Here is a 14175-nt window from a genome sequence, read left to right on the forward strand (position 1 = left end):
TTTCAAAATGAATCCTCCAGGTCACACTGTAAAATCTACAGACACAATGGAAAGTGTTAGCAGTAGACCTGAAAAGCAGGGAGGGAAACAAACTTTTTAAAATGGTGTAGAAATTGTTTTTTTTTAAAAAAAAGCTTAAAATGCAGTGTAGCATGACCAGGTTTTTAAAACGAATGAGAAGAGAAAAGAAAGCAGAACATTTCACGCATAGGGAGAACACTTAGTGAAGAAGAAAATATATTGGGAAAAGAACTGGCATAGCTCAAGGCTTAGACAAAGCGGAACATAAAGGTGCCTCCAAAGGAGAATTGCAGGGCGGGTGGGCTAAGAAGGAGCAAGATTATGAGGAGCCTTAAAAGAAACATGTTTTTGGACATGGAAAGATGGCAAAGAGAAAAATGATGGAGATGTCTGATTAGTACCTCAAGACAGGAAAATGATAAACAGCAGAACTGATGTTGGAAATAAAGTGAGGAGCCTGATGAGGAACCCTTAAGATAATTGAGATAAGTAAAACTCCAAACTTATATTAGAACCTTAGCTACATCAAATGGTGAAAAAAATGGGTGAGTATCTCCAACTGACCACAGAGTAATGGGCAGGTCTTTGTAACAGAGTAAATATGTGGTTAAAGGATGAAGAAGATGGTGGACTATGCTGGCTGTTACAAAAAGATGAAGAGAAAGAAAGTTACCTTAGCCACTAATAAATTACTGAATATTGTAGCAAAAACTGGTTCTGAATTCACATTGATTCAAATTATATTAATTGCTGTATAAGTACCTAATTGCGACGGAACTGGGCAAACCCAAAATAAGTGATGAAGTTATAAATCAATTTATCATTGACGAAATAGAATTTGTGGTTAAGCTTTCCAATGCAGGCACCAACAAAAGATCTTCAAAGAGAGGTTTCAGTGTGCAATTTCTGAATTAGAAGTCATCAAGAAATTTGAATGCACTTACCGAGGCCTTAATAAAGACATAGAATTCCTTCATCATTAAAACTGTTAATCGGGTTAGCAAAACTTAGGAACCACACTATCACTAATGATTGCCATTATCAATGGCCTCTGTTCTTTCCTTGGTGATATCTCAATTTTACGTAATTACATCACTCTGGGTATTGCTCACATTTCATAACTTCCCCCCCCCCCCCACATAACCTCATAAATATATTTGGCTAACAAGGAGAACCCACTGTATACATTTCACAAAGCTGACTTTAGTCCATGCAAGCATATGCTAGGATAAGAACCTGCTATTCTTTAAGGTCCCACATCACTCCAGTTTATTTTTAATAAGGCCATTGCCCTTTCTTTCCATTATTTCTGTTCTTCCAATAGCTGGTGAGCGCAATATGGCTGGGACACTTCCCTCTGGTCATTTCCACCTGCTGTCTCCAGCACCCATCTCAGGCAACTGGAAGTGTGTTGGGAAGGTCAGCTAAGAGTAGAACGTTTAACTACTCCCTTGTATTAGGAGTGGCTGCTTCTGCTCCAGTGATTCTCTTGGTTGTTCTGAGAGGTTTCCAGCGGAAGGCACCATCATCTAGTTGAACGGGAGACACAAAATCAGATTAGTAGTAACAGTGGGGAACATTAGAGTAGCCAAGGTGGATCAAACCAATAGTCAAACATCCTGTTTCCAAAGGGGCCAGTCAGATTCACAGGGAAGCTCACTGGCATGGTCCCCAGACAAGCCACAGCGGCTGATAGCTCCCCATAGGGTCGCCATCCTCCAGGTACTAGCTAGAGATCTTCTGCTATTACAACTGATCTCCAGCTGATAGAGGTCAGTTCACCTGGAGAAAATGGCCACTTTGGCAATTGGGCTCTATGGCATTGAAGTTCCGCCCCAAACCCAACCCTCCTCAGGCTCTGCCTCAAAAACCTCCCACTGATGGCAAAGAGGGACCTGGCAACCCCAGCTCCTTGTAAGCATTCTGTCTCTGAACCCAATAGGCTCATTCCGCTACCTTCCGCTGATAGAGCTCTCCAACTCCCTTTTAAATGCACCTAAGTGCACGGTGAGAAAAGGAGAATTGACTCCAGCAAGCCTGACCTTGAATTCCTAAAACTAAATGAGTGTGATATCACAGTATTTCTAAATGAGTGGCTGTGCTGCAGCTGTGATCAGTAAATTTCCCTGGCATTTTCTTCGGAGTAAGAGAACAAGTAGGGTCACTGATTCAGTGGCTTGATATTTGCCTCTGACACGGGCCCTTTTCAGTTGTTTAATTTTGGCACGCCAGTCATGCGTAGGGTGTGAAATCGCATGTGTTGCCCTGTTCACACAAGATGGCGATCACATAAACTGGGAAGATGGCAGGCAGCTTGCACTCCCATTACATGATGTGGTTAGTATGCCAAAACTGAACATCTGGAAAGGTTTAAGCATCGTTTGTACTCTCTCATTACAGGCTGCTGCTCTATAAACAGGTCTGGACCAGTCAGTTTTTGGCAAGGCCAATAATGACTGGACATGGTGAAGATTCAAGTTGGCCCTCTTTGCCGATACACAGACCGACTCCCTGCCCATCTCTGTATAGAGCAGCAGGTGGCAGTAGGCAGTCGCAGGCAGAAAGAGAAGGGTGCGGCTCTCTTCTCGGAGGCTTAATGTGGCTGGCACTGGGCAGGCTGTTTTCCTGATAAAGGTCAAACGGAGCATGCAGAAACTGAGGTGGTACATACCGAAGGCAACTGTATCGCCCTCAGACTCCATGGGGGTGCAAATTTGGCCACTATCCGCTTGCTATTTTATTCCATACTTAACAGTGTTCATGTTTTATGAGAGCATAAAGAAACCCCTTTTTGACCTTTTTTTTCATTGCTGCCAAGTTACAGCCGACTTATGGTGACCCCATAGTTTTTTCAAGGCATTTGGAGGTGGTCTGCCATTGCCTGCCTCCGCGTCATGCCCCTGGTATTCCTTGGAGATGTCCACAGCATATGGGAGAACAAGCTCAAGGATTGTATATGGACTCTTGATTCTATGCCAGTAGAATTATTGTGTATTGTTACTTTGGATGTTACTTTGGATGTATTTCGATCATTATATATTGGCAGTTATAATGTTGGTACTCAATAAAATCTATGAGTATTGTCCCTTAGCCACATGCTTTTGTATTTTGGGGTTTTATGGCAGTGTTGGTGTGGTGTGGCCACTATTTTTTCTTGATTCCTTGGAGGTCTCCCATCCAAATACTAGGTAGGGTCCGGGCTGAGAATGTGTGACTGGCCCAAGGTCACCCAGCAAGCTTCTACGGTGCGAGTGGGGATTTGAACCTGGGTTTCCCAGGTCCTATTCCGATACCTTAACCACTACACCATGCTGGCTCTCTTTTTTGACACTAAAAGGTAAAGGGGCAAGCACTGGGTCATTACTGATGCACGGGGTGACATCACATCCCGACCTTTACTAGGCAGAATATGTTTACGGGGTGGTTTGCCATTTCCAACGTGATGTCTTTCTACTTACAGTGACTTTTCTACTCTATTAGGCTTCAGCGTATCCTCTAGCCATTCCAGAAGAGTTGGTTTTTATATGCCGACTTTCTCTACCACCTAAGGGAAAATCAAACCGGCTTACAATCGCCTTCCCCTCCCCACAAAAGACACCCGGTGAGGTAGGTGTCTCCCTGCAAACTTTGGTGATTTGGTTAATCACTATGTTAGGTAAGGAATGTAGTGGGAGGGGTCCAGCAGGTATCTGTACTTAACAGCACCTGTATGGATGAAGGAGAAGGATGAGAAGGAGCCAAGATTATTGCTATGAAGCGTGGGTCTTTCTCACCCCTTTTGCTAAACCAGTTACCAAAGTAATTGCAAGTGGATGTGTTGTACCTGGCTTACTGTAATGAAGCTGGTGCATATTCTGTGCTTAAAACAACAACCAATTGTACCAAGATAAATCCAAATCTGGTGTCAATAAAAGTTAATACATGACCTATTTAAATAAAGCCAAATAATTTACTCTGCTGTTGCAGAAGGAAAGAGCTAGGCAGGGCAGAGATGCCTTGACTTCTAGAAATCTTGTCGCCTAGTGGGAAAATACTCAACCGAGTTTCAATTTTTTTTTAAATTGATTACTTGTATTCACCCAGGCAGTTAAGAAAACTTAAGTGGCCTTTCATTTTCTTAAGAAGAGGCAGTGATTTCTGCCAATTCCCCTCACCCCACAGAGCGCCCTGAACATTTGTTTGGGCAGGTCAGCAAGCCCTCAGGATAGGGTTGCCAGGTTCCTCTTCGCCACTGGGGGGGAGGAGATTTTTGGGGCGAAGCCTGAGGAGGGAGAGGTTTGGGGAGGGGAGGGGCTTTAATGCCATAGAGTCCAATTGCCAAAGCAGCCATTTTCTCCAGGTGAACTGATCTCTATCGGCTGGAGATCAATTGTAATAGCAGGAGATCTCCAGCTACTACCTGGAGGTTGGCAATCCTACCTCAGGAACAGCATAATGGGGTCTACTGTGGGAGGGGCGAATCAGCAGAAACTATCCCCCCCCCATTAAGAAAACTTAAGCGCCCTTTGGAATGAGATTTGTATTAGACCAGTATTCCCATGGTGGTAAAGTCTGAATTCAGTACCCATTTTTGAGTCTTTTGATATATCCTGGGCATGTAACATTTAAAATTTTTGTAGACTTAATAATGACTGTGTTAGTCCAGCACCTATTTCCAACATTTTAAAGCTTTCTCTGCCTGATTATTGTGTCGCTTGATCTATAGAACGGATCTTGGAAAGGTAAACCCTGAGGTTCAAGGAATAAAGATTACCTAAATCAGAATCCTGAAGCTGGATAGATAGGATCAAACATAATCATTTCAAAAGAAAATATATTGCAAAAGAAAAAATTATTGCAGAAACTTATCAGAGTTAGGAATCAAACTGACATGAAGTAAATTTTTAACCCATGTGTAATAGCAACTTTGCAACAGCCCTGATAATGTTTCATCCTGTACAGTCTGTTACTTACCACTGTGTGAATGACCAGCTGCTGTGTTTTATCTCAGCAGCTTTTAAAGACATTATGCCATTTTTTGCTATTTTTTCTAATTGTTTTTAATCTTCTGCTGGGTTTTTTTTAAATCTTTTAGATATTTTTTTTTTTTTACAAAAATATGTTTTCCACCTCCTTGTTGAAGAGAAAATATATGTCAACAAGGTGAGCATGAGGATCCCACCCCTCCGTTGTTTCCTTCTTCCATGGTTACTGACTGAATATGACACAAAAACAAGTATGTGAATAGGTAATGACGGGCTGGTTTTTGGCATTGTAAAGGTTCTCCCAAACTCCATAGTGGCAGAAGCAAGAAACTGAGAAGTCCAATACTTGATAATCTAAAACTAATATTAATACATGAACTGGGAACAGGGGGAACTGATGCAAGAATCTGCATCCAGGAATCACTAGGACCTCAGAAGATATCCAATAGATTAATGATCCACCTAGTCCACATCTTCTTTCGCACTTTGGGTTGCCTAATGGAAGCCCACAAACAAGGCAATAACAATTCTGTTGTGTGCCCCCCTTCCAACAAGTGCAGACTCTGAAGAAGAGTTGGTTTTTATATGCCGACTTTCTCTACTACTTAAGGAAGAATCAAACCGGCTTACAGTCACCTTCCCTTCTCCTCCCCACAACAGACACCCTGTGAGGTAGGTGGGGCTGAGAGAGCTGTAACTTGTCCAAGGTCAGCTAGCTGGCTTCATGTGTAGGAGTAAGGAAACAAATCGTGTTCACCAGATTAGCCTCTGCCGCTCATGTGGAGGAGTGGGGAATCAAACCCGGTTCTCCAGATCAGAGTCCACCGCTCCAAACCACCACTCTTAACCACTACACCATGCTGGCTCTGCTTAGGTACTGGCTCTGTACATGGAGGTTCTACTAAGCCATCAAGGTATTGACAGTAGAAAAGAGCAAGAGTCCAGTAGCACCTTAAAGCCTAACAAAATGCCTGGCAGGGTGTGAGCTTTCATGAGCTGCATTAACAGAACTATCTTTCTTGAATTTCTCTAATCTTTTAGTACCATGGAATCTCCACATGTATAGGTGATGACCAGTCTCTTGTCCTACTTTTGATCTGTGTACTCCCTTTTGCCCAGGAAGAATTCTGGCACGGATGACCCAAATCTGTCTTGATACAACAGAACTGAAGTCTGAGCTTGTAGTTCAGGTTTTACCTGTGGGCATGGTTTGCTTTGAATAATATATAACTGATGTAATTCAACGCAAGGCTTTGGGAGTCACTGAGCCATAGGGTTCCATGGAACCACCCTGCAGAATATACACTTGTTGCTAGGCTCCTTTGGGCCACAGGTCAGAGACCCACAGTGCAGTCCTAAACGGAGTTATATCCTTCTAACCTCAATGAATTCAATGGGCTAAGAAGGGCATGATTCTGCTTAGGATTGCATAGACAGGGTAGCAAAACACTGGATGTTTTGTACCGAGAGCGTTGTTTTCTATGCCTCTACCACAAGGCATAATACTGGACAATCTGGAACCAGTAGCGGAACAGCAGTTGTTATCAGACAACAGCATGTTTCACTTCCACCCTTTCCTTCTTCAAACTAGGACTTGGGTTCATCTGAGATATTCAGCAATAGCAAGCCTGTGAGCGCTGGTAGCAGTGAGAGAACACACAGTGATCCCCCGTCGCTTCGCAAAGATCCACACTGTATTGTGGCAAGAAGCACACTATAAGAGACCTTATTCAGGGGTGTCAAACTCAATTATTACGAGGGCCGGATATGACATAAATGTCACCTGGTTGGGCCAGGCCATGCCTTGCTGGCCCAGATTGAGAATGGGTGGGATGGCTGCCTCAAATGATTTGCGGGCTAGATAAGAGCTCTCAAGGGGCCAGATCTGGCCCTTGGGCCTTATGTTCGACACCCCTGTATTACATTATCAGCATGGGGGTGCCCTCTGGTCACCAAAGTCCAACAAGCAACTAGCATGCTACACTCAATGGGGACTATTCCTGCTCTGGCTCTCATAGGGTTAGGGTAGCAGATTAAGATCTGGGAGAAGCAGGTTTGAATTCCCACTCTGGCACAAAGGTTTGCTGGGGGACTATGGGCCAGTCATTCTCAGCCTAACCCACCTCACAGAAGGGTTGCCAGATCCCCCTGGCCACTGGTGGGGGAGGGGGCGTAGGGTTGCCAGAAGGTTGGGAACTTCTTGAGATTTGGGGATGGAGCCTGGGGAAGACAGGGACCGTCGTAGGGTACACTGCCATAGAGTCCATCCTCCAAAGCAGCCGTTTTCTCCAGAGGAACCGATCTCTGTAGTCTGGAGATGAGCTGTAATTCCGGGGGATCCTCAGGTCCCACCTGGAGGCTGGCATCCCTACTTCACAGTGAGGATAAAATGGAGGTGAACGATGGTGTAAGAAGCTTTTGGTCCCCACTGGGGAGAAAGTGTGGTAGGAATAAGTAAACAAAATCTGCCATGTTGCAGCAGGAAGCCCATCTGATTACTATTCAGGTCTAATGAACTAACCATGATCTTATGCCATTAAAGGTTTTTCATTCATTCATTCAACTAACCATGTTTCCATTCATAGCCTCAAAATACAGTAAATTAAAGTTCACCCACTGGTACTTGAATGGCAGAACAAGTTATTCAGCCAAAATGCACATTGGGGAACAGCAACCCACCCAAGGTGACCCTCTCCTCTGCACTCAGGTTCATCATGGGATATTTTTTGCCTATGTCCCCCCCTCCCCCCGCAAAACATGAAAACCACACAGCTTTTATCGATTGATTTAGCAGGACATGTGGAGTAGGGTTGCCAAGTCCCTTTTTGACACCAGCGGGAAGCTTTTGGGGCGGAGCCTGAGGAGAGCGGGGTTTGGGGAGGGGAGGGGCTTCAATGCCATAGAATCCAATTGCCAAAGCAGCCGTTTTCTCCAGGTGAACCGATCTCTGTCGGCTGGAGATCAATTGTAATAGCAGGAGATCTCCAGCTAGTACCTGGAGGTTGGCAACCCTAATGTGAAGTGAAGGTCAAAGCTTCCCAAAAAGTAGGTGGAGGTCAGGGGTGGATTGGGAGGCAAAAACAGTCCTGGAAAAGGGCCCATCCCCCAGGTATCCCCCTCCCCAATGGAGTGGGGAAGTGAGGAAGAGCAGGGTGGCAGCTTACACCCACTCCCGCATGAGGCTGGGGCTGCTGATTCGTGGAGGTATCTCCTGCCTACAGTTTTATTTATTTTCATTTCACTCCTTCACATATTTGCTTCTAAGTCACTTGGAATATGTAATAGCCACTAGAGGGTGGTTGTTTCTATGGCTGCTTCTCTTGAGGCACCTGCCTTTCTTTTTAGCAAATTGGATCCTGGAGTCTGAGAACTGGAGCAAACATTGCAATATGAGCAGCCACTAGGTTTGCCAACCTCCAGGTGGTGGCTGGAGATCTCCTGGGATTACAACTGTTCTCCAGGCGACAGAAATCAGTTCACCTGGAGAAAATGGCTGCTTTGGAAGCTGGAGAAAATGGCCTTATACCTCATTGAAGTCCCTCCCCTCCCTAAACCCCACCCTCATCAGGCTCCACCCCCAAAATCTCCAGGTATTTCCCAATCTGGAGCTGGCAACCCTAGCACCACCACTGATATGACCACAGCAGCAAAACAGTAATGATTCACATGAACTCCTTGACCCTGGAAGGAAACAGCATGATCATAGAATCATAGAGTTGGAAGGGACCACCAAGGTCATCTAGTCCAACCCCCTGCACAATGTAGGAAATTCACAACTACCTCCCCACACACACACCATGACTCCTGCTCCATGCCCAGAAGATGGCCAAAAAAAAAAAAAAAAAAAACCTCCAGGATCCCTGGCCAATCTGGCCTGGAAGAAAATTCCTTCCTGACCCCAAAGTGGTGATTGGCATTACCCTGGGCATGTTAGAAAGGGCCATGAGATCCAAACACTGACCCAATCCTTCCTTGGACCACCAAAGAGGCTATGCTAGGGATCATGGGACTTGTGTGAGCAAAGACCACATGGGAGGAGGTTTGTAGTAAGAGAGTTGGGCAAGATAGAGTGGGAACGCTGACCGGATCCAACCCTTCAAATAAATACTTTGCTAAATAAATATAGTCCTTACAAACTGAACTATCTTCAAGGAATGGAGAAATGGTTCTGTATGAGAGAAGCAACCCCAAAACTGGATAAAGTAGGTCAGGAGGTTGCCAGATGAAAATAAACAGCCTGCTGGGTTGAGTTTTCAGCATCTGTACATCACACGCATCCCTGAAGTAAGAACAGAGGCCCTAGAAGATGTTCATTTTGGAGGTGCAACAGCCCTAGTAGATGGTGATTGCCTCTGGTCCAGCCCGAATTTACCAGCCACCTTATGGAGCCTAATTTGAACAAATAAAGAGAGGAGAGCAAATAAAGAGAGAAACGCTTGATGGGTTTTGACTTTTCTTTTTAGGCAATGTCTGTGTGGATATGGATTCAGTAACAGGGACTTTCAAAACATGTCCCATAAAAATACTCGTATAAATATAACGTGGATCTCATACATATTGCTAAGAAGTACACATCTTAAAGTAAACCCTTTGAAGTCATTAAAATAATAATGAGACCACAAACACTGTCTATTCATTATTTTTTACCATATGCAAATCTAAAACATCTTGATCAATTCCTAACATTTGGACTGCTGGCTATACAAGAAATATGGCCCAGGCAATTGCAGACGGGTCAAAGTCTTATTCTCTCCCCGGCACACACACACACACCGCTTCCATTCTGAGTATCCGTCAACACCTGTGGTTGCTTAGAATCTGTCTTTCTTGTCTTATTTCTCCCATGTACAAATGCTGTAAAGTGTAAATGTTATTCTTGGTATGGGGATAACAAACTGTCAAGTAAATGTTTTAGGATTATGATGTAAATCAGAGATTTCAGAGGAGTAGGGTTGCCAACCCCCAGGTACTAGCTGGAGATTTCCTGCTATTACAACTGATCTCCAGCCGATAGAGATCAGTTCACCTGGAGAAACTGGCAGCTTTGGCTATTGGACTCTATGGCGCTGAAGTCCCTCCCCTCCCCAAACCCCACCCTCCTTAGGCTCCACCCCAAAAACCTCCCGCAGGCGGCGAAGAGGGACTTGGCAACCCTACAGAGGAGTCTCCTTCCACATGAATGGGACTTATTAAAGGCCTTAGTGTTCTATTCAGACAATCACATGTAGCACAGAAGTGTTTTTGTGAAGAAATTATTTCTCTAACACAGAATCGAGGCTGCATTACTAACTCGCCCCCCCCCCCGCACTGGTGCCTTTAACAACTATGTGATCGGCAGGTGAAACTTAGCTAAAAATAGTTGGAAAAGCCGGACCTGTTGAATTCCTGTCTCCAAGGCAGCTGCTAAAAGCACAAGAACCCACGGGAAGGGGAGCGGATGACTCTGTAACCCAAGGAGTGACTTCTGTTCCCACAAGTGAAAGATGAGACAATGACCTAGATCTATCTCCCTACTTTGTTAATCCAGTGGGGGCCCTGTATATAATCTCAAAGATTTATGCACTGTTATTGTCAGGGGAAATGCCAGAGGAAGGTGGGGGAATCTGCCAGCTTGATGTAGTGCCTGCTAAGTGGCATCAGAGTCCCGGGACAAACCCAGTGCCAGACAGCATTCTCAGAAATGCCATGCCATGAGTGCCTGACGTCAATAGGGTGTGACCAGCACAATGCCTCTGGCCCAGCCAGCTAGGCCGGTTGCTTGGTGGGCTGTTGGGCTTACCACAAGGCTGTTGTGAGTAAATAGTTCAGCCGCCTGGAAGCGTCGCTGCTGGGTCAACAGAAGCAAGACAGAGATCAGCCCAGTTCAGAGATCAGCAAGACAGAGATCAGCCCAGTTCAGAACCACCCACACACAACTCAGATCTACAAGGCAGGGCCCTGCAGAGATTGTGTCCCATTGAAATCAGGGAGAAAATGGCTGTTTTCACAAAACGTGTTTACATCATTGTGTCTTGGGGGGGGGGTTGCATTTCCCTTGCCTGTTGGTTAAATTAAAACCCCACCATGGTGAGAATGTGTGCTTTTAAAAATGGCTATCTTCTACTTTCTAAAGAGCAAGAGTTCTGCATTCTAGTTTACACTGACAATATTAATGGAAAGCAGGCTGAGAAAAGTTCTTGTGAAAAAAAGGGACAGAAGGGGGCAGTGGCCGAACAAACAACGGCACAGCCTTTCCCATCTTTCACATTCAGGAAGCTTCCAGGGTGCCTCTTTCTAATGAACTCTGACCGTGAAAGCCTTCGACAATATTTTGCCTCTTTCTAGCTCAGCATCTTCTTCCCACAGCCCAAACCGCCAGCCAGGTACCCCTTTCCCTTACATTTGATATCCAGAGGCACAGACTTGGTAGTGGGTAACTTGGGAGAGATCCCAGAAGACACACCGACCTGACTTGTGGCTACTAGAGCTGCCAACCTCGGGAGGTGGTAAGCGCTCCTTCCCTGGAGGTTTTTAAGCAGAGGCTCGATGGCCACCTGTCAGCAATGCTGATTCCATGACCTTACGCAGATGATGAGAGGGAGGGCACCGTGCCCATCTTCTGGGCATGGAGTAGGGGTCACTGGGGGAGGTAGTTGTGAGTTTCCTGCATTGGGCAGGGGGTTGGACTAGATGACCCTGGTGGTCCCTTCCAACTCTGTGATTCCAGGTGGTGGCTGGAGATCTCCCTCTATGACAACTGATCTCAAGCCGACGGAGATCACTTCAACCTGGAGAAAACCCTCTCCAAACCCCGCCCTCTTCAGGCTCCACACCCCAAATGGCCAGGTATTTCCTACCCCGGCGCTGGCAACCCTACTACTTGTGGCGCCTTTCACACATGAACTGGGCGACCCACCCACGCACCCCCGGCCCTCCGACTCCAGAGCCCCCTTCGCCAGATCCATGCAACGTGGTCCGCCTGGGTTGCGCTGCAGCTGATCAGAGGCCGGGCGGGGAGGGTGAGCGCCAAGGGGGGCCGTCGAGGCGGCAGCCTGGCCCTCGCTGGCTACCCGCTGCCCTCTGCACCCCCAACCCCTGCCCTGCCCTTGGGCCCTCTCGTGAGAAGGCCTTGGCCGCGGCCTGACCCCCCCCCGCGCCCCTTTTATAGACAGCTATTCTTGGCCTGCCGGGGAAGGAGGGGGGGGGGAAGCGGGGCCGGTTTGTCCGCTTTGATGAGCAAACGACAGGTCGAAAAACCCCGTCCTGGGTGAAACTGGCCCCGGCCCTGCCAGGTCTCGGGTAATGATTAAACCGCCAGCCCCGATTTCCCGGCAAGGTGAGTTGGCACGGGCCCAGATGGCACCCATTATGCAAATCCCCCGGGGCGGGAGCGGCGTACCTGGGCCGCGGAATTCCCCTGGAGGTGGAGATCGGCTTGCGGGAGACGCCCTATAAAGGGACAGGTATGGGGAGGGGCCGGGCCATACAGAGGAGTGGAGTCGCGCATCCCAGGGCACAGGTGAGCGGGAGGCGAGAGCTCGCTGGGACGCGGCTTGCTGAGCCGGCTGCCGAGTGGATTAGCAGCTGCGGGAACCCCTGCCTGGTAGGTCACAACAGGGGCCGGGGGAGGGGGGAAGGAGCCGCCGCTGATCCAGGTTCAGCTCTCATCTTTTCCGGACTATTGCACTGGGCATTTGCTGCCAACAGATAAATAGCCACCACCGCCACCAAAGGACGGAAGGATCAGGACCTTCGTCTTTCCCCCCTCTTCCCTGATCCTATGATCTTCCACTGGCATCCCCCAGCCCACGGTTGGAAATAGAAGGCTGCACTAAGGGGAGGGGGGGAGCCTGTGCCAGCCAGCCGGAGAAGACGAAAACTTACACCCTGCAGTCCCCCTCTAACAGTTTTCAGCCTATTCCTTTCCCCCCTTTCTTCATCTTACCCTTCTTACAAGGAGAGCAGGACAGCCTGGGTGGTGGCTCCCCCTCCCCTTTATCCTTACAACTATCCTGCAAAGTGGATTAGCGGAGAGATAGTGGGTGTGTGAGTCAAGGTCATCCAGGGTTGAGAAGGGATTTGAATGCACAATCCAGCGCTCTTATCAGCTATTCCAAATGGGCTCTCGTCTGGTAATGGGAAAAGAAAATATATTGGGCCTCTGCTGGTTCAGTCTGAGCCCAAAATCTTGCAATTTGATATCCCTAGGTGCCTGACTTTGCAGTAGAGTTCAGGGGTGACTTGCTGAGCTACTAAATGGAGGCTGGAGTGATTCAGGAAAATTGAGACCTTCCCTCCCCCCCCCCCCCCCCAGTAAGCAGAGGCTTCTGTCCATCTGCGAGCATCTAGTGAACAAATGAAGTTGCCTTATTCATGTGTCCATCTAATTTTGTATGACCTACTCGGACTGTTAACTGAGTTTCCAGAGTCTCCGAAAGAGAGACTTTCCTAGCACCTGCTGTCTGAGCTCATTTAACTGGAGATATCAGGGATTGAACCTGGGACTTTCTGCATACAAGGCAGGTGCTTTGCTATTGAACCACAGCCCCATCGTAGTGGACTTGCTAAGGAATTTACTCGGCACCTACCAGATGCTAAAAATAGGCAACTTTAGAAGAAGCTAAGAAAACGCTATGTTGGACTCTAGTTTATAAAAATTCAAGTGTGTTAGTTTTGTCTATGAGCCTCAGTTAAATGTTGATGAGCAGAATATTTTTGTAGTTCTTTAAAAGTACTGCTTCTTGCCTTTAGTAAAGCACCACAAACTTTACTATAACTTTCTAAGTTTGTTAAAAGACCAAAATGAAGTTGATGTGATCGTTCCTCTTTGTTTCAAGCAGAGGGTTAGCCACGGACAATGGGCAAATTATTCTTTTTATCACACCGGAATATAACTTGTTTGTTTGTTGTGGAGATACTTTCCTTGGCTAGAAATCTGTGGCTCTGTGTTTGGGAGCCCATCTCAGTTGCTGGTGAATCTTGAGCAAATTCCAGCCAGTGGAAAACTGAAGGATTGCTGAGAATCCGAAGGAGTTGCTGGAAATCAGACTCTCGCAAAACTGGTGCATTCAAGAGTGTTGAAGAGGGAAAGTGCTATGTTTGATCAGTACAAACTCAGAAGGGACAGTGCTGTCTATGCGGTGCTGGCCAGTTCTTGCAGGTGGAGCTGGCTGGATCCATCCTCACATCTAACCACTTCCAATTTCTGGCA

The sequence above is a fragment of the Euleptes europaea genome, chromosome 2 (genome assembly GCF_029931775.1).
Source record: "Euleptes europaea isolate rEulEur1 chromosome 2, rEulEur1.hap1, whole genome shotgun sequence".
In the NCBI taxonomy this organism is placed as follows: domain Eukaryota; kingdom Metazoa; phylum Chordata; class Lepidosauria; order Squamata; family Sphaerodactylidae; genus Euleptes; species Euleptes europaea.